The 19,961-nt window shown below is 31.5% G+C and overlaps 1 long non-coding RNA gene across 1 annotated transcript; it reads right to left on the reverse strand.

Annotated features, from left to right (window-relative positions):
• Positions 1 to 693: 693 nt before the first annotated feature.
• Positions 694 to 1,524, reverse strand: LOC123015251. The gene is made up of 2 exons (XR_006413374.1): positions 1,300 to 1,524; positions 694 to 1,253 (listed from the first exon to the last, which is right to left on the reverse strand). It is a non-coding gene; the product is annotated as an uncharacterized LOC123015251 (long non-coding RNA).
• Between the last annotated feature and the right edge of the window lie 18,437 nt (positions 1,525 to 19,961).

Below are 19,961 nucleotides of genomic sequence, written 5' to 3' on the forward strand. Positions count from 1 at the left end.
AATTTTATCTTTCTTTGAACAACATTTGATCATATTTTTCTAAGTCAAAGATAAAACATGAGTTTGAATAATACTGTTTTTCTATGTTCTTTATTTTTTGACCTCCCTTCTCAGGAACATTGTCTGAAAATATGGATTACCTCATCAGAAACCTCACAATAACAGAACTCAAAAAATTGTTTTCTCACGATTTAACCGTTTTCTGAAGCACTTTAAGAAAAATCTCAGTTTGTAACAAAATTTTTCTTAAAAATTATTGATATTTTTTATTTTTTTTAATATAATGCAGAAATTATTACATTCATTTTTGAAAAGCGTTCTTATGATCAATCTTTTACAAAAAAACCTTTTAAAAACTAGCTTGAAAACCAAAAGCTCAGAAAACATTAGTATCAGAAATCAGTTATTTTGCTTAATTTAAGTCAAAAATCATCTTAGAAATTGATATTTGTCACAATTTTTGTATATATTTTTATGTGAAAAACTGAAATTATACTCAAGAAAAAAAGTAGTCCACTAAGGACTGCGTATATGGACAAAATTCAAAATATTTTTTCTGATTAAAAAATCTGAAATTTACTCTTTAAACTAAACCTTAACTTTAAGTAATATCCTCAAAATGTAGTTATTGATATTTCATATAGAAAAAATTGTTGGACCGTGTAATTTGTAGATGTGCCTCAAAGACCCAAATCGTAATAACATTCTATTATCATTGAAATCGTTTGGTTAAATATTTGCCCTAGAATAAAATAGCTCCAAGTTGCTAAACTTTGTGGAAATCTCCATTTCGTCTTGATCTCTTCTAGTCCTTAGAAAGAATCCAGACCGATTAAGCTAATATTCTACTGCTGTAGCATCTCCGATTCCCCCCATCTTTAAATTAAAACCGACTATGCTAATATAGCAAAATCCACTTTTGTCCTTTATTCAATTCCAGTCTCGTCCTTGTGTGGCGGCCGTCCAATTTCCATCCCTCTTTTCCTTAATAAGATGCGTCTCTGTCGGCTGTTAAACGAGCGTATATGAAGAAGTAACCTGCCTTTGATGCTTTGTCAATCCAGCAGGAGATTAACCGGTGGTTGCGCGGACATCATCGGTGTCGCTGTACTGCAAACGGTCATTGACTTGAAGAGACGTCTGGCCGCTGTCTGTGGTGATGTTGTGCCACCACTTGCCGCCTTCACCACCGCCACTTACCACTTGAGGATCACGCACCGAAGACGGCCGCTGCATAGGCAATTTATGTCTAACTGAGCATTGCTTAGATTATAATGAAATTGAAATGTTAAATATTACAGATTTTAAACTCGCTTCAGGTTTTGGCAGACAATTAAATCAACATGGGGGTACAGTAATTCTGGCAAAACAAAGAACTCTTTTTGAAAAAATTGACATTTCTAAATTTAGTAGAGAAGTCCATTGTGTAATTTTGAGAATTTCATTCATATTTTGAATGAAATATTTTCTTATTTAAAAATTTTAAATCGTCAAGTAGTTATTTTGGGCGAATTTAACATCCATTTCAAAAAAAACACAATTCAAAATTTACAATTTCAGGATTTTATCACCTCATTTGGATTAAAAGCAACTAGCACTGTCAGCACGCGTCTTGACAACTGCTTGGATAACGTGATAACGAATTTGAAATGCCCATATAAAACTAATGTACTAACTCACAGCCTTTCCGACCACAAGGCTATAGACATTTATTAAAAAAAAAAAACAAATAACGAAAGTGATAGAACGATCATCTTTCGACCTTTTACTCAGATAGGCATGTGTAAGCTGTATAGTCTTCTCGATAATATTAACTGGTCCTTTATTGACTCTCCTAACATAGATACTGCCGATAAATTTGAAAATTTTATTAGAATCTTGAATAATAACATTAAAGAGGCTTTTTAGTCCGGTCAAATTAGTCATAAAAATAGTGGTCAAATAACGAAAATTCCGACAGAGCTAAATTTTGGTGGAAACCTTGGGTCCACCATATGCACATACAGAGTGCGCCAGAACTCGCGCCCCAAAGACAAATGTCATGTAGGGTAAGGTACCAAGAACATAGAAAAAATTAAAAAAAAATCTATCTATAGAAATTTCAAAGTTATGAGAGTTTAAATTTTGCACTTTGACACTTATTTATTTCTGTAGAATAAATAATTTTCCACGTTTTTTTGCTACAGGCTATTAGAAGCGGAAACAAGGAAGCTGTATCCTAAACTGTAACTCTGTTTAATGTTATTTGTGGCTTTTATTGACAAAATGTTTGTACCTTTATTAAATAATTATAAAAAAAACATATACAAGGTCATCAGTATTATTAAATAGACATAAAAAAATGTCAAATGTCAAAAAATAAGTGTCAAAATTTTTTGACAGATAGAATTTTTTAATTTTTTCATTATTCTGGGGACTATCCAATTGCTCCCTGTCAAGGAAATGCGCGTTTTTTGAAAACCCTGTATGTATTACCAAATAAATTCTTTTTAATTCTAATGGAATCAAGATATTTATAACTTTAATGAAGTAAAGAAAAATTTCAAGTAAGATAAGATACCAGAAACATGGAAAAAATGTTATCTGTTTATCTGTCAAAAATTTTTGACATTTGACATTTTTTATGTCTATTTAATGATACTGATGATTTTGTATATGTTTTTTTACAATTATTTAGTAAAGGTACAAAACTTTTGCCAACAAAAGCCACAAATAACATTAAACAGAGTTACAGTTTAGGATACAGCTTCCTTGTTTCCGCTTCTAATAGCCTGTAGCAAAAAAACGTGGAAAATTATTTATCCTACAGAAATAGAGTCAAAGTGCAAAATTTAAACTCTCATAACTTCGAAATTTTTATAGATAGAATTTTCAAAATTTTTTTTTTCACGTTCCTGGTACCTTACCCTACATAGCATTTTTCTTTGGGGCGCGAGTTCTGGCGCACTCTGTATGTGCATATCATGTAGAATGTGACTCCTTTTACTTTTAGAATCGCGATATCTCAGGAATGGTGATTCTTAGAAAAAAGTATAACGACCAATTTTGTATATAATTTTAAGATCTATAATTTTTGTCTGGGCTACTTTTTTGATAAAACTTACCGTTTTCGAAAAAAATCTAAAAAACGTCAAATTTTGACCTTTGACCCCGAGTAACTTTTTTAGCACACATGAGATCGATGGGAACTTTTGACATTTTATTCCTAATGGTGTACTCAATATCTCCACCAAAATTTAGCTCTGTCGGAATTTTAGTTATTTGAAATGTCTATTTTGACCGGACTATTTTCTCTGAGAAGTAAATGTATTAGCAAAACTCATTTAAAAATTATTATTAAATTAATTGGTTTAATATTGAACTTAAAAACATCAGGAATCATCAAAATTTTTTGCACGAAATGAAACAAAATCAACCCCAGAATAAAATACTCACACAATATTATCTCAATTATAGAACTAAAATTAATGAGGCAAAAAACAGGCTAATGCAAAATACTTGACAAGTCACTCAAATTTATCAAAAGGTGCATGGTGCTTAATTAACACTAAACTCGGAAATTCGAAAACACAAGTGAAATCAAACTTAACCAGTAATATGTTAAATACTTATTTCACTAATATTCCCAGACTAATTTTTGATAATATACCACCTCCAAACAACAATATCAATAACCTAACAGTATTATCAAACTGTAAAAAAATTCAAGCGGTATCTTCGTTATTATAGACCGAGATCAGTATAACCTCAGAAACAAAAGTAAGTTAAATGTAGACTTTACTAGAATAATAAAATTAGAAATTCTCAAAATTACTACGGACCTATGTTTTTTAATAAATTATCACCGGATATAATTGCTTTACCCCCTAAACATTTCTCGACAAAAATTAAAGCTTTTCTTTTGCAAAAAGCCTTTTACCGCTTGGATGAGTTTATGCTCAGTGAATGTTTGTTATAATTTTGTTAAATAGTGTAGTGTAGTGACGAATGTAAACAATAATTGTAACACATGAATAAATTTATTATTATTATTATTAATGATTTCGGAGACTAGAATTTTTCCTCCCTGCGAATCACCTGTTCAAACATTTTATGACTACGAACATAAAAACGGCTTTAATGCCGTTATGTGTGTAAGTCTCGAGTGCTCTCCCTGCGAGAGGGAAAAAAAGGAATCGGGCATAAAACGTAATGGAGCACTTTCCATTAAAGTTCCATCTCAATTGGCTTTCATGTTCGACAGACAATTACAATAGCCGGTGTAATTTCAAATTTTTTATTAATCTTTGATTGACCGGCACGTAATACAGCCATTATTGCTTTGTATAATGGAAAGTGATTTTATTTTGTCTGCGGCGTTTAATGCCTGTAAGGTTTCTCGAAGTTTTCTGCATGGCAGCAACCTTCACAATGAAATTATTAATTAACTCGTCGTCATCGAACAGGCTTCGCACATTTACAAGAGGGAAAAAACACCAACTTGCGGTTTGGCTGGAGAGGATGCATAATAAAAGAGTCGCAAGCTAAAGAAATTTAGTTAAAGCTTCACGAATTGTTTCTTCCGTTAATAGAAACAAGGGAATTATTTACAACGGAGTTTGCTTTTAATTTACCAAACACAACTTTGGATCGGGATATAAACGAGAGGTGTAATTGTCTGAAAGTCAGCAGACAGCCAAAATACACTTGGATTGTTTCAAAACAGAGTCAAACCTTGCGAAAACACTCATGCTCATCGAGGGAAAACTTTTAATAACGCACAAAAACTCCATTTGCCTCCTTGGAATTTTTCTCGATTGCTCTAGAAATTGTGGTAAAACGTTAGACACAACATACAACAGAAAATCTAATTACAATTTTAATGAAAAATTGCTGAGAAACCAACTGCATCGTCTAATCACTCAAAAAGTGCACATAAATGTGTTATACTTGTCATTAATAAATACAGAGAAATTTTGAGGTATGCGCAAATATTTTAACAGGCAATAGTAGAGCTCAAAAAAATAACTTAACTTTCCTTATTGGAATGTTAATAGTTTCTGAGTATATAGAGGATAAGAATCTACATTGGCGTTAAAAAAAATATCAAACATCAACGACTTTTGAACCTTTTAAGTACTTTATTCCAAAGTTTACATTGTAATATTTGAGATAATGAAATTGGGTGATATCTTCAACAAAGAAAGTTGATTTGAATTTTTTTAGATAAGCACACTTTTTTCTGTGTCTGTTTTTGCTAGTTTTAACTGTTTTTTGTTAAACAATGTTATAGATTGTGAAGAGCTAACTTTAGGGATAATATTTGTTTACAATTTAAGTTGGTGAAGTTCAAGACTGCGCCGCAAATTTAAATTTATTCAACGAACAAAACCTTTTGTATCTCAAAAACTATAAACATTCGGATAAGGCAAGTTGAGTTATTTTGACTTCTTTTACTACTATCACCTGTTAAAATATTGGTACATACCTCAAAATTACCCTGTAGTTGCAACTAAAAATGTATAGTCTGATTGTTGAACGAAACTCACCATTTCAAAATTTTGGATTTTTAGTAAAAAAAATTGGTAGCAGATTATCTCCATAGTCACAAATTTTGTTTGCTTTTTATTTTTGTCTTTTAAAATTTTGTTAAAATTATATTTGCGTTTTTATGTTCAAATGTTGTCAAAATTTTGACTTTTATAAATTTTGTGCCTCTGCTTTTTGAAAGCGCTATATACCTGAGAACAGACATCATTAGTTAATGTCTAAAGAGAGGATTCAGTCATAATAATATTGATCGAAACATATTGCAAGTAACTAGAATTTTGTGGGTAATAAAGAGCTTCATGCTACAAAAACTCTAATAAAAAAAAAAGATGTTTATAGAAAAAGAAAATTATTTCTTTCAAAAGACACAAGCAATTATTATGAATACTAGGAATAAATTTTGTATAATTTATTGAAATGAGCTCGAAGTTGCATCTTCTAAATTCTTTTTCAGCTTTACTTCCAAAATTGTTATTATTTCAACTCATTTCTTAAAAACGGTGCAAACATACACAAAAATTTAATTGCGTTCTTTCTCATTCATGTTTATTTCCTATTTTCGTCAATTTCTTGCTAAAAATTAAAGAATGTTTAGCAAACCTGCACTACAAATTGTATTAAAATTTTAACAGTGGTCTTTTTATGGCTTCTAACACTGTTCGTGTCCTGATTTTCAAACACTGTTAGCAGACTCGTTTTTGTGTTTTCGCCTAGAAATTTTTCTTGGACAATTTTTTCTAACATTTAATAAAATTATTTTTAAATTACGACTGTTCGACATTTCCATTAAAAAACAGACTTTATGTGATAAAATATATTGCCAACTTAACTTTAGAATCCCTAGCCTCTTTATTTGTTTCCTATTTTCGTCAATTTCTTGCTAAAAATTAAAGAATGATTATACTACAAATTGCATAAAAATTTCAACAGTGGTCTTTTTATGACTTCTAACACTTTTCGTCTTCTGATTTTCAAACACTGTTAGCGGTCTGGTTTTTATGTTTTCGTTTAGAAATTATTTGGACAATTTTTCTAACATAAAATTGTTTTAATTACGTCTGTTTAACATTTCCATTAAAAAAAAGCAGATTTTATGTTTTAAAGTATATTGCCAACTTAATTTTAAACTCCTCTGCCTCTTTGTTCGCAAATTAGAAAAAAGGAAGGAAGAATTGATTTGTGTTCGCGATTTCTAATCAAGGCTGTTGTGGTCTGCCCATTGTGCAATAACGAGTATGATGAGGCTAACGAAGGAAGCAATTTAATGAAGATTTGATAAAGACGTCGGTGCAGCTTCCTTTGTGGCATTGTGCACATAAAAGCCTGAAAGAAAAGATAAGTCTCGCGATATCCAAGTCTAGCCATAAGTGTGTTAGTAACCACATGCACGTAAAAAAGCCCTCGCCTTGGGTTGTTTTTGCAAAAAAGACAAGTGCGAGCATCCTCTCGCAATCTCCAGACTGGTCTAGTAAGCCTCTCTTACCAGGGGCGGATCCAGGAATTAATTTTGGGGTAATTTTTTGGGGGGGGGGCTATCTAAAAATTTTTAAAATGATGAGGGTATACAGTGAGCGGCAAATTATAGAATAATCTTATTTATTAAAACTGAAAATATTTTCTTTTGGAAAAATGCTCCAACAGGTCAATTTTCTTTTTAAGAAATACAAAATTTTTAACTTGATTTAAAATTCTATCTTTGTTTTTTATTGTTTTTTTTCACTTTTTGGATATTTTTTTTTGAAAAACTTTATGTAATAAATAATATTTTGGTGTTGCCATTTCGACAATTAAAAAATCTACCGAATTCGCTAAAAAAATTAGGGGTTTCCATTAAAAAAAAATCTCGCTGCCGTCATTATACCCAAAAAGTGTAGAATTTTAAAACAAGTTGAAAATTGTATAAGGTGTTCTAGCGAGTTGGTAAACTTCATTATTCAGACAGATATAAACTTAATTTAATTAGATACCTAAGATGTGGCCCAAAGAAAATTACAATTGATGATTCTTTTTAAATTAGTAAAAACTAAGTAAGTATAGAGAGATCAAGATAATTTGTCCTTGTATCCGAAAACGTATGTCTGTGAAACGTCAAATAAAATGATAAGTGAAAAGGTAAAATCCCATGATAATGAAAAAGATAACTAAATTTATGATTTACCTTTAAAAAAGAACGGTCTTATTATTATACATCGGCGACTAATTCCAGCCCATTTTGCCGTTTTCGACTTGTCATTTTATTTGACGTTTCACGTGCAGTTAGTTCAAAAACAGACATACGTACACTTGCGGAATTAAAAATTCGGACAGTACCTATGAAAAAGTTCACTGTAAACTACCTTTTACTGTCATTATGACATTTGACAATAATCCTTATTTTTATTTGTTGTTAAATTTGTTAATTAAACAATTTGTCTGTCTTAGGAAATTTATTAACTGAACTAAGTGTAATAAATCATCGCTGTGATCTGTTGACTACCCGTTATTATGCCACAAATCACTATTTTTGAAAGTAAATAAGTCAAAATGACATAAATATGACAAGAGTAAAAAATGAGGTTATTAATATAAAGGTTCTTTTAGAGTTTACATTATAAAAATGACAGTATTGCCCAAAATTTTAATTCCGCAACTGTACTTTTTCGGATCCAAAAATGACTCGATTACAAATTATTTTGATCTCTGGGTGAATAAAAAGTATGGAACCAAGCGTTTTTTTCATAAACTAAGCACTTTACCAAAAAAAAATAATTAGTGTAGCGTAAAATCCAATTAAAATGTGACCATTTATTAAGAATAACATTTTTCGAAATTTCTTTTAGTTTTCGAGTTTTGGGAAAAAATTTTTTTTAAATGGTAACCCACTATGGTAATTTTTTTAATTAAAGATTATGATCTAAAAATGACCTCTAACTAAACAGAATTGTTTTCTAGTCAGTACTTTTTTCTAATAAATTGTTAAAGTTGCGTTCCGAGCCCATCCCGAAGATTTTCCGAACTTGAACGAGGGAGTCGTGTCATGACTTTGGTCGTTGGAGAGTCCGGTTTTTGGTGCAGGTGCTTTGGGGTGGTTCCGGATGGATCAAAAAATGTAAAAACAAATCATTTTCTTCTATTTTTAGTCGATTCGAAACCACCCCAAAGCACCTGCATAGAAATCAGGGCTCTCCCATGATGAAAAGCATGAAACAACCACTTCGGTTAAGTTCGGAAAATCTTCGTGATGAGCTCGGAACGCAACTTTAACATTTAATTAAAAAAAATACTGGCTAAAAAACAATTTTATTTAATTAGGGGTCATTTTTAGATCATAATCTTTAATTAAAAAAATTACCATGGTGGGTTGTCATTTAAAAAAAAAAAATTTTCCAGAACTCGAAAACTAAAAGAAATTTCGAAAAATGTTATTCTTGATAAATGGTCACATTTTAATTGTACTTTACGCTACACTAATTATTTTTTTGTAAAGTGCTTAGTTTACGAAAAGACGCTTGGTTCCATACTTTTTATTCACCTGCTATATGATTTGTACAGAGTGGTTATAAATGATTTTCATCTAGCCAGCTGTGAATTTTCCATGTAAAATAAAATATGCCGCTTTACGAAAATAGGGGTACCTACTTGTAACTCAAAATTAAAAAATCGCCATTTACTATGCGTCCACTTCGAAAATAGACTTCAATTATAAACTTGTTTTCTTCCAAAGTATACATTATTATCAATTATTATTGGAAATTAGTTGAAACAATAAAAATTTAATTAACTACAATTTATTATTAATTAATAAGTGACACTAATGACAGAACTAGAGCTTTCAAAAAAGTAGAGCGGCACAAATAAAGTTACATGCAAAAAAATTCCAAAGCAGGCTAGATGAAAATCATTTATAACCACTCTGTATTAATAAGTGTGATTTAAAAAGAATTCTAATGTTTTTATTTAAAAAAACTAGATCATAAGGTTTTTATATAAAAATATAAATATAAAAAATTGAAGTTTTTGGTGGCAAGTTTGGGGGAGCCCTGGCCCCCTAGGCCCCTCCGCTGGATCCGCCCTTGTCTCTCACGGCGTATTAGTGGCGTTTTGGCCTCGCATCCCCATGGTAATGTAATGACCATCATGACAGGTGCAACAGCGTTCATCTGCATGCCCGTCTGGCCCTCGGAGGCGACAAAGACGGCCGAGACTTCGACTCCCCCAGCTCGTTATGTTATTACACCGGCTGGAAAAAAGTCAAATAAAATGCAACGTGTTACCAGCATATGTAATTGCGTTTCGCTGTGCAGTCTAGACGGCTTGGAGATTAATGCCGGCCGCGGCCAAGAAATTCGGCCGTCGAAGGCACGACTTAATGAATTAATTAGGGCCGGGCCGATATTTGATAAAGTGGCGGCTTGTTTACGGCCAAAGGTGAGCCAGCACGTGTGTAAACAGGCGCATGGCGTAACCGTCTAGACGCTATGACGCTCCATTGTCTACTTTTAGAGACGGCGAAAAAATATATACCTGCGCGCGATTTCGGGGGAAAAATTGCAAAGGGGAATTTCGGCGACTGAAAAAATTTTATCCAGACGGACGCCGCAGGAAAACTTCTACTTCAAATATTATCTTTCGATAAAAGATCCATTTGCAGCAAAAGTGGAACGAAAATAAGCTCGCGCCTCGATATTGTAATTTTGCTCCACTCCAAGAGCAAATTAAGCAAAAAATTATCTCCAGACTTTCCTCAATTCCGAATCCTGAAAGCATTTTTTTCTTTTACTGAGAAACATATTCTTCTCTTATACCTAGTGTTTCAAGAAAATCAAAAAATGTTCTGGCTCTTAGTATTGTTAAGAATGAAAACAAGAAATCTGAAAATCTTGATTCTTTTTAGGATTTGTGAGTTGTGGTTTTAATCATGTTTAGGTATTGCTAAAAGGCCTTTTAAGAGAAATTACATTTAATTATTAATCGCAATTAACTTCAAGCGAATAAAACTTAGTTTCTGACATGTTATTACTTTGAATTATTGATATTACTCGTAACTATTTAATCGCAGTTAAATTAATTCACTTTCTGTGAGTATTGTATAAGGGAAAAAATAAATAAAAAATCGTTTAATTCTTGGTAATGTAATTTTAATAAACATTTTTAAATAATAAACTGAACAACGTTCATATTTAGTTATTTACCAAAAAAATCTTTCTCCAACTATGAGTTTAAACAAATTAACATTTTACATGTTGTCTAAGTAGTTTCTATACAAGGTGTTTTTTTTTAAATCATTTGCCTTCAGAAAATAATAATTAATGTAAATAAAGTAATATAAAAAATATGATTGTAATTTGAGAACGAAATTTTGTTTTGTTTTTGAATTATGCGATTTTTTTGTCAAAATTGCAATTATGTAATTTTTTTTTGGAAAATTAAATATAAAGTAGATAGTTGTAATCCTTGGATCATAATCTTCATAGAAAAAATAGGTTTATAGTGGGTTGCCATCAAAAAACTCGAAATAACTCGAAAACAAAAAAAAATTTCGAAAAAGTTTAATTTGTTTTTCCAAAAAATAACTAAAAAAAAAAACGTTTGGTTCCATACTTTTTAGTTTTTATTCACTGTTGTACTCAAAAAATCGTTTGCCATCTCACATAATTGTGGATAGTTGTGTCAGAACTCGCGTTTCAGAAAAAAAATTCACGTAAGATATCAGGAACATGGAAAAAATGTTTAAAAAATTTTGAAATTTTTTTCTTGACATTTTTTATGTGTATCTAATGACACTGATGATCTTGCATATGTTTTTTTTATAGTTATTTAGTAAAGGTACACAAATTTTGCCAATAAATAACAACAAATAACATTAAACAGAGGTACAGTTTAGGATACATCTTCCTTGTTTCCTACTTTAATATCCTGGTATTAAAAAAATTGGAAAATTATTTTTCCAAGAACAATAAATAGTCAAAATTTTCATAACTTGCAGTTCTCAAATTTTAGAAAAAATCAAGAAATATCAAGATTCGTGACATCAAAACAAGAATCAAATATTCAAAAAATAGTCAAGTCAAAAATTGGATTTGAATTTGAATTTTAGTAAATTAAATTTCAAGACAAGACAAAAATAGAGCATCAAGTCAAAATTTCTTGTCTTGAAGAAACACTACATAGAAATAGTAGATTACATACGAGCTGAAAATGTATCATGAGTGCTCAGAGTGCTCAAGGTTTGTATACTATTTTATTTACAGTCACATTTTTTTTAAGTAATAAAATATACTTTCTTTTCAGTCAAAAAAACTGATGAATTGACAAAATTATTATGCAAACGAATAGAGTTTTCGTAAATTGCTTTCCGACCACGGGATGTAATGACAAATTTCCCGACCTCCATAAGATTAGGAATCGGAATATTAGTTTTATAGTGATTGTGAATAAAAGTATATTTTTTGTCACATTTGCTTCAAAATGTGGTTGCAATGTTCCCATTTTTCGAGGTGCACTCTAGTTTGCAAATACAAATTTTTGAAATCGTAGTTTTTGCCTCTGTTCATTTATCTCAATCTGGCCAACATTAATGACCGAAAAACTGTTTTGCTTGGCAAAATAAAGCAAAGTCGACATTTATAACGTCCGAGTAAACCCTGGTTGATAGTTTTATGTGGATGCGTCCTCATACCATCAGATAGTCGACCAACGAGATTGCTAATTTACAGCTGGTCCGCACCGATGACACTTTCCAACATTTTAATGTTTTAAAGATTATTCCCGGTCGTAAAACACTCGTGACCATCGTCACCACCTGATCCCAAAACTCGGCCATCCGTCGCGACAATAGGCCCATAACGATAATATATGACTTTATCACCGAGCGAATGCATTGTTGTGTTTCCGGATGTCGCGATTTATGTCGATGGAGTGCTTAATGCGAGCAGTTGACCCAGCGAAACCCCGCGACAAGCTAATAAACCGAAACAGTGACCCAAAATAGTCCGTAAAGTAGTACTTTTGCGGGCTGATACAGGGTGTCCCAGGCCCAGAAGGCCAACGAAATTCACGAGATGATGCTACAGGAAATTGGCGAAAAGCTCGCACAACAAAAATTTCGCCCCGACTAAACTTACTTCTTTTTTTCAAAAAGTAAATATTTAAGTAATAATATTCATTCTTGGCTTTCTTAATAAATGTATTGAATTTTTTTAGCACATCCGGTGTTGCCGGAAATGCTACCAATTTTGTTTTTCAAATGGAACACCTATGTTTTTTTCTTCAAACAATAATAATTGACATCAAAAATACTGTAAACCACTATTTATTACATATTGCGTAACACAATGCATTCAAAAAACTTCTTAAATTTTAGAATTTTATAAGGAAATTGGTCGCGTAGCCTGATTAAAGGAAAGGTGTGAATAAAAAAATGCTTGGATACAGATAATTGTTGGTTTGACAAATCTAATTTGTCAGTTTGATGAGCGAGTTCTCTTATGGAAACTCTTGGATTTTCTTCGACTGATAACAGAACATTCAGATTTCTATTTTCTTGTTCTTCACAAAAAACCACAGGTTTCTAATTTTTAAGAAGCGAACCTATCGTCTCAGTTGTTTTTCAATTCGACTAAATTTCCAACGATTTGAGTATTTTTTTCTATACTGTCTTTCAGCTTCCGCTCTATTTTTATTGATTGCACTTAAAAAACACTTCAAGCTGATCTACCAATTCGTCGTAATTAATATCATCCATTGTTAAAGATCTCAATAAGATTTATTGACAAATTAGGCTTTGTCAAACTAACAATTAAACGGTATCGAAGCACATTGATTTTTGCATGAATACCTTGACAAGTAAAATCCGCCTACGTTGCAAAATTTGCAAAAAAATTCAAAAATTTAAATTGTTTTCTGAGTGCATTATGTAAAGTAAAATGTAACAAATAGTGGTTTACCGTATTTTTCATGCCAACTATTATTGTTTCGAGCAAAAAACATAGGTGTTCCATTTGAAAAACTAAATTTGGTAGCATTTCCGGCTACACCGGATGTGCCAAAAAAAATTGATGCATTTACTAAGAAAACGAGGAATGAATAGTATTATTTGAAAACTTAGTTTTTGATAAAAAAGTAAGTTGAGGTGTTATCGGCCGGGGCGACTTGGACCGAACAGCCTGTATACAGGGTGTCCCAGCGAGTTGAAAAAGTCCATTAGTGACTTTTAAATTGTAAAATTTAAAAAAATTGTATAAGACATTTATAGATACTAATCTAGTGCATCACCAAAATTATTTTCAACCAAACAGCATGTCCCAAAAATAAGTTACGATACAAACTTGTGTTTTTTTAAATGAAACACAGTATGTTTCTTTGCGTTTTTGCAATTTCGCTTGGTTTTAGAAATAAGAAGTTTTTTTGACGAAAACATGCACTTTTTAAAAATTTATTACACAAAAACTAAGACAGCTAGAACAATTTTTTTTCTTACTTTTGCAAAGAAGTACAGAATTTAAAACTGTAGCAATTTTTTAGTGTTTTGCATTTGTAAAGATTAATAAATTAAGAAGTTTGTTAAAAGTTAAATAACTTAAAAAATTTAAATGGAACACCCTATTTTTTAATTTTGCATCTAATAGACTGATAAATTGTCTATCTAAAAAAAATAAACTTTTGATGTCTACAATTGATAAATAAAAAGATATTTAACATTCAATATTAATTGTAGCAACAATGCCTTTCAATATCTGATCATTGTTGATACTATGCCAACCACAGTAATTCCACCACGGATCACTTATCCTTTGATTTATCCAGAGATTGTAAAAGTCGTTATAAATCCTAAAATTCGAATTATTTTATTGTAAAAATAAAGAATAATGGATTCAGTTTGACACAAATGTGGTTATTAAGTAATATTTCTTCCATCTCTTGTGCAACTGTGCACTTTTTGGATACTGAAACAATAGTAATTTTTTTTTTAATGTTTAACGTTAAATATCTTTTTAGTTATTGATTATAAACACCTAAAAGTAAATGGTTTTAGAAAGACAATTTAATAATATTTTAAATGCAAAAACAATAAATAGGGTGATCCATTTATTTTTTTTAAGTTATTGAACTTTTAACAAACGCCTTCATTTTTTTATCTTTGCAAATGCAACACACTAAAAAATGTTACAACTTTATAGCTTGTACCTTTTTCTTTGCGGTAGTAAAAAAATATTTCTAGATTTCTTAGTTTTTGTGTAATAGATTTTTAAAAATTGAATAATTTCGTCAAAAAAAACGTCTTATTTTTAAAACTAAGCAAAATCGGCTAATAAAAGTTTGGTTTAAAAACATTGTCATAAAAATCTACATCCAAATACGCTAAGAAACATATGGTGTTTCATCTAAAAAAACACAAGTTTGTATTGTAACTTATTTTTGAGACACGCTGTATAGTTGAAAATAATTTTAGGCGATGGACTAGACTAGTATCTATAAATGTCCTTATTTTTTTTATTATATCATTGAAAAGTCAGTAATAGACTTTTTCAACTCGTTGGGACACTCTGTATGTCAATGATAGAGACTGGAGCAGTGGCGTAACTATAAAATTTGGGCCCCCCCCGCGAAAGACGACTGTGGGGCCCCTCTCTTCTCCGGAGTTAAATAGAGTAAAAGAGCAGTTATGTCTCTAGTAGTCTCTAGTATTAAAAATTCTGCAAATACGAATACGAATATACAAATTTTTCACAAGTGATGCCAAACGACGAACTTCTTCTTTTCGTATTCTTTAAGCACTACCATTAAGTGCTTTTGCTTTTTTCATATTTTTTTAGAATAATTTTGACGTCATAAAAATACATGTTTACTCTTGTCATGTTTATGTCATTTTGACTAATTTTCAAAAACAGTGATTTGTGGCATAATAACGGGGAGGCAGCCGATTAAAATGATAATTTTTTTTTCAGCAATCTGTCTCTGCGACATTCCTTTTTCAGTGAATGTTATCACCCTTACTTTATTGAAAAGAGTAACTCTATTTTTGGTTTTGCGAAAAATTCAAACTGACTGCGTCACCGACAGGAAAGTTTATAATTGTCAATGAACATTTTACAGTGACAGAAAAATACTGCCCGAAATTTTAATTCCGCAACTGTATAAAAGATAAGACTTACTGACTTACTTAAAATCTTAAACAAGTAGTTTTCACAGATTACATCATGATCAGAAGTGCTTGTTCGAACTTAAAATTGACGCGGGAAATAGCATTATTAACAGCTGATAATTGGTGCAAACTGAAATAAATTATAACACAAAACAATTTCTTTCCAGTTCCTCGAAATGTTTTGTCTTCCTCAGCATTGCATTGCATTGCATTGGCCTATAATAATTCATGTACTCGCTCTATTTTTTTTTTAAACTATTACTATTATTATTATTATTTTTTTTTAATTTGGAAAGGGCCTTTTATCCCAAGGGCCCCCCACGGCCGCGGGCTTTGGCGGGTGGGTAGTTACGCCACTGGACTGGAGAAGCTGCAGAAGTGGGATAAGATGAATTACTTTCTCCCTTGGTATGGCGGAGAAACCGTCGATGTGGCAACGCAGTGCCGGCGACAAATCGTAGGCAGTATGGCCGGCGCACGTCATCAACGTGGGGCGGTTTGGAGGCAGGCTGCAGGTAGGAGTGGAGGGAGAACGCGGTGTCTAGACGCTACGTCATACCGCCCCACCCGCTCATCGTGACGCCGGATCGAAGCCACAGCTCGCTGCCCGCCTTCGGCGACGACGGCCAAATTCACTAGATACCACGTCGCGATGACACGACGACGCACTCTTGATGTGCAGAAGGATACGGCCAATTGGCGGCGGGACGGCTTAGGAATTTACAGGTCGTCATGGAACGGAGAGGGACTTGGAGGCAACGAGGGGAGCAAAAAAAACGAAACCACTATAGTTGAGAATTAGGACTAACTAGACTTGATTATACAGGGTGATTCTTAAATAGACCGACAAAATTTTATCTTTGGTAGTATCAAATGAAAACGTGTTGGAAAAAATATTTAAAAAATTCTTTGTTTAAACGTTCTTCAAATAAAATTTATTAAAGTTATTTTCGAAGTAAAGCGTACTCCACTGATGTGTTAGCACAGGTGTGATAAAATTTTGTCGGTCTATTTAAGAATCACCTGTATTTTTGTCAAGTTCAAAAAGTTTAAGTTCTCTCCCGGATTTACCCTACAAAACTGAATAATTTATATCATTTTAAAAAAGCGAGAACTGTATAGTATATTATATAACATATTATATTTATTGTATTATATCTAATAGTATATTACAACTGAGGGAGGAAATACAGAGTGTGTCAGAACTCACGAACAAGAGAAAAACTTCAAATAAGATAAGATACCAAGAACATGGAAAAAATTCTCTGTCAAAAAATATTGACATGTATTTTTGACATTTCACATTTTTTTGTCTATTTAATAATACTGATGATCTTGTATAGGTATGTTTTTTTTATAATCATTTAGTAAAGGTACAAAAATTTTGGCAATAAAAGCCACAAATAATATTGAACAGTTATAATTTAAGATACAGCTTCCTTGTTTCCTCTTTTAATAGCCTGTAGCAAAAAAACTTGAAAAATTTATTATTCAACAGAAATAAATAGAGTCAAAGTGCAAAATTTAAACCGAGGGGCTGAATTAGTTGTACAAATTTTTGGAATTTAATCGGAAATTATTTGGAATTACTTGGAAGTATTTGGAATTATTAAAATTATATTTGAATTGTGAGGAATTACTTGTGAATTACTGGAATTATATGTAAATTACTGAAATTTTTCTGAAATTGCTGGAATTTTTTTTGGAATTACTGGATTTTTTTTTTGAAATTATTAGAGTTACTTGGAGTACTATATTGATGAGGCAGTTGTACTTGGGCGCGCTGTGCGAGCGCTGAACTTCAAGGACACTTATATGTAAAATTTTCTTTCAAAATTAAGTTGAATTTCTTGGAACTATTTAATTTGGCAATACAGGAATTATTTTGGAATTACGGAAATTAAGTTGGAATTATAGCAATTAATTTGGAATTATACGAATTAATCTGATAAGAAAATGGAATTACGATGAATTATTAGAATTACTGTAATTTTTGTGGATTTTTTTGGAATTGGAATTAGTTGTACGCATTTTTTTCAAGTTAACGGCATCTCAATTCACTTCAAAATTTTTAGTGATGGAATTTTAACATTTTTACCATGGACCTGTCGTTTTTCTTTGGGGCGCACCCTGTATGTAGAATTAAAACTAATTATGTAAATGTTTAAAATAAATTGCACTGTTTTTATTACGTTGTCAACTAAAATTAATTTTGCTTCGATTTTTGACTAATTTGGTTGAGTGTTTGGTAATAGCCGAACAATTCCTTGGCCTCATAGAGGTGATTACCGTGAAGACCAAATATTATCGAACCACACAGATAGTAAATTATGGAAGCTTTGTCCATAATTCGCCAAATTTACTACTATGTGGGCTCATTGCAGATCAATTATAAGTTGGTATTCAGTTTAATCAACTAATTGATTTCAGATGGAGAAGCAATTAGTTTGCACTTTAATTACCTAAGTTTTTAATTAAAAAATACATTTATAATTTCGCTGATCATTCATCACGTAAAACAAACAAAACGTTGATTGTAATTAAAAATTAGCAATTGAATTTTTTTTAATGTGTCTAGGTGTCTGGCCGAATCTGTGCCAAGTCCATTACTCTTAATGAAGCCCCGCCGCCCCTAAATCTCCCCTAATTGTAATATATTTAAGTCTCTCCCCCGACCAGTCGTGTTTTAGTTAACAAAGGGTCTCGTTATAAAAGTTGCACGAGTTGGTGGAAGTTCAATTGGCGTTGTTATCGACGTCTTGGAATTTTTCGCCGCAATTGAAATTCCTCCCGACGAGCAATAATTAAAAGTTGTACAATTTCGTATTCAAATCGTTTGACTGGGATCATCCAAAGAGAGAATTAAGAGAATTGCGTCCTTAAAGTGCGCGATTAATTAAACGTATAAACGCGATGATAATGGACTAATAGGGCCTTTGTGCGGCTCGACATTGTTCGATCGAGTTACAAATTGTCGCCTGGCGGTTTCAGACGAAGATATGGGCCGGATATTTCACTTGCAGATTGCGAAGACTGCTTTTTTACTTCTTGTTGCTCGTCGACGATTTGTTTGCAACTAAATGATGAATAAGTAGCGCCCGAAGTGCTGGCAACCAACAGCGCACGCGGACGGGGTTACTACACCACTTTCAGAGTGTTTACAAGAACGAAATGGGGAAAAACTCGCATTGCGAGCTTCGACGGATCTAGAAAGCAAATTTATTCATGATTTAGACGGACGAGATTATGTCTACAGCCGTGTTTAAGCTGTTTCGCAAAAATAAATACTAAAGTACTGCTAAATTACAATTTTATTAAAACCGTTTGAAATTAGTTTTGACTCTATTTTTTTTTTAAACAAAAACTTCAGTCGACTTTTTAGTGAAAAAACTGAGTTTATTTCACTCCTTCATGGGACCACAAATTTTGTTCGTTGTTTTGTTAATGGTTTTATGTGATATACAGGTGTTTTCTTAATATTGCGAAAAATTGCAACCACATATTCTACATCAAAAAATAACACTAATTTGTCAAATAAACGATAGTCCTGTAGAGCTTTGTTACGAATATACAGGGTTATAAAGTTTCATGATATTTTTACTCTTACCACTAGATCTTTATTTTTTTTTATTTAAGTAATTCCACGCTAAAACTATCACTTTTAAATCTTATTGTTTCCGATTTTCGTAAATTTGAGATTTGTTATATAACGCATAAAAATACATAACACAAATTTTATTTTTTTTTATTTTTTTAACGTACAGTATGTCCCCGGATTGAGTTTACAAGAGGAAAAAAATATTTTTGATATTAGGCCAAAACAGCAAAGGAAAAACATTTTTTGCTTTACCTAAAACGAGCAAATCTGCAATTAAAACTTCATTATTCTAACTCAGTAGAAAAAAAAGTCCATTTTTCTCTTGATTTATAATAATAATAATGTCACTTTCACAAATAAGTTTTCGCAAGTTAAATAACAAAAATGTTTGTAAAAAATATAATTTTGATAAATAGCAACTCAAAAACAGCTTTAAGATAAAAAACAAAGTGATTTTTAACAAGAACTATCATTATTTAATTAATAAATTAATTGTCAAAGTGCCATATAGTTGTCAAATAAATAAAACCGAATATGTGGAAGGATTAAAAAAACAGAGAAATATTATTCTAAGTCAAAAATCAAGAGAAAAATTAACTTTTCTTTTCACTGAATCACAATAATGAAGTTTTAAGTACAGATTTGTTCGTTAGGTGAAGCAAAAAATGTTTTTCTTTTGCAGTTTTGACGTAAAATTAAAGATATTTTTTT

Source organism: Tribolium madens, unplaced genomic scaffold, assembly GCF_015345945.1.
Source record: "Tribolium madens isolate multiple individuals breed KSU strain unplaced genomic scaffold, Tmad_KSU_1.1 Scaffold_97;HRSCAF=244;Tcas5.2_LG3a, whole genome shotgun sequence".
NCBI lineage: Eukaryota > Metazoa > Arthropoda > Insecta > Coleoptera > Tenebrionidae > Tribolium > Tribolium madens.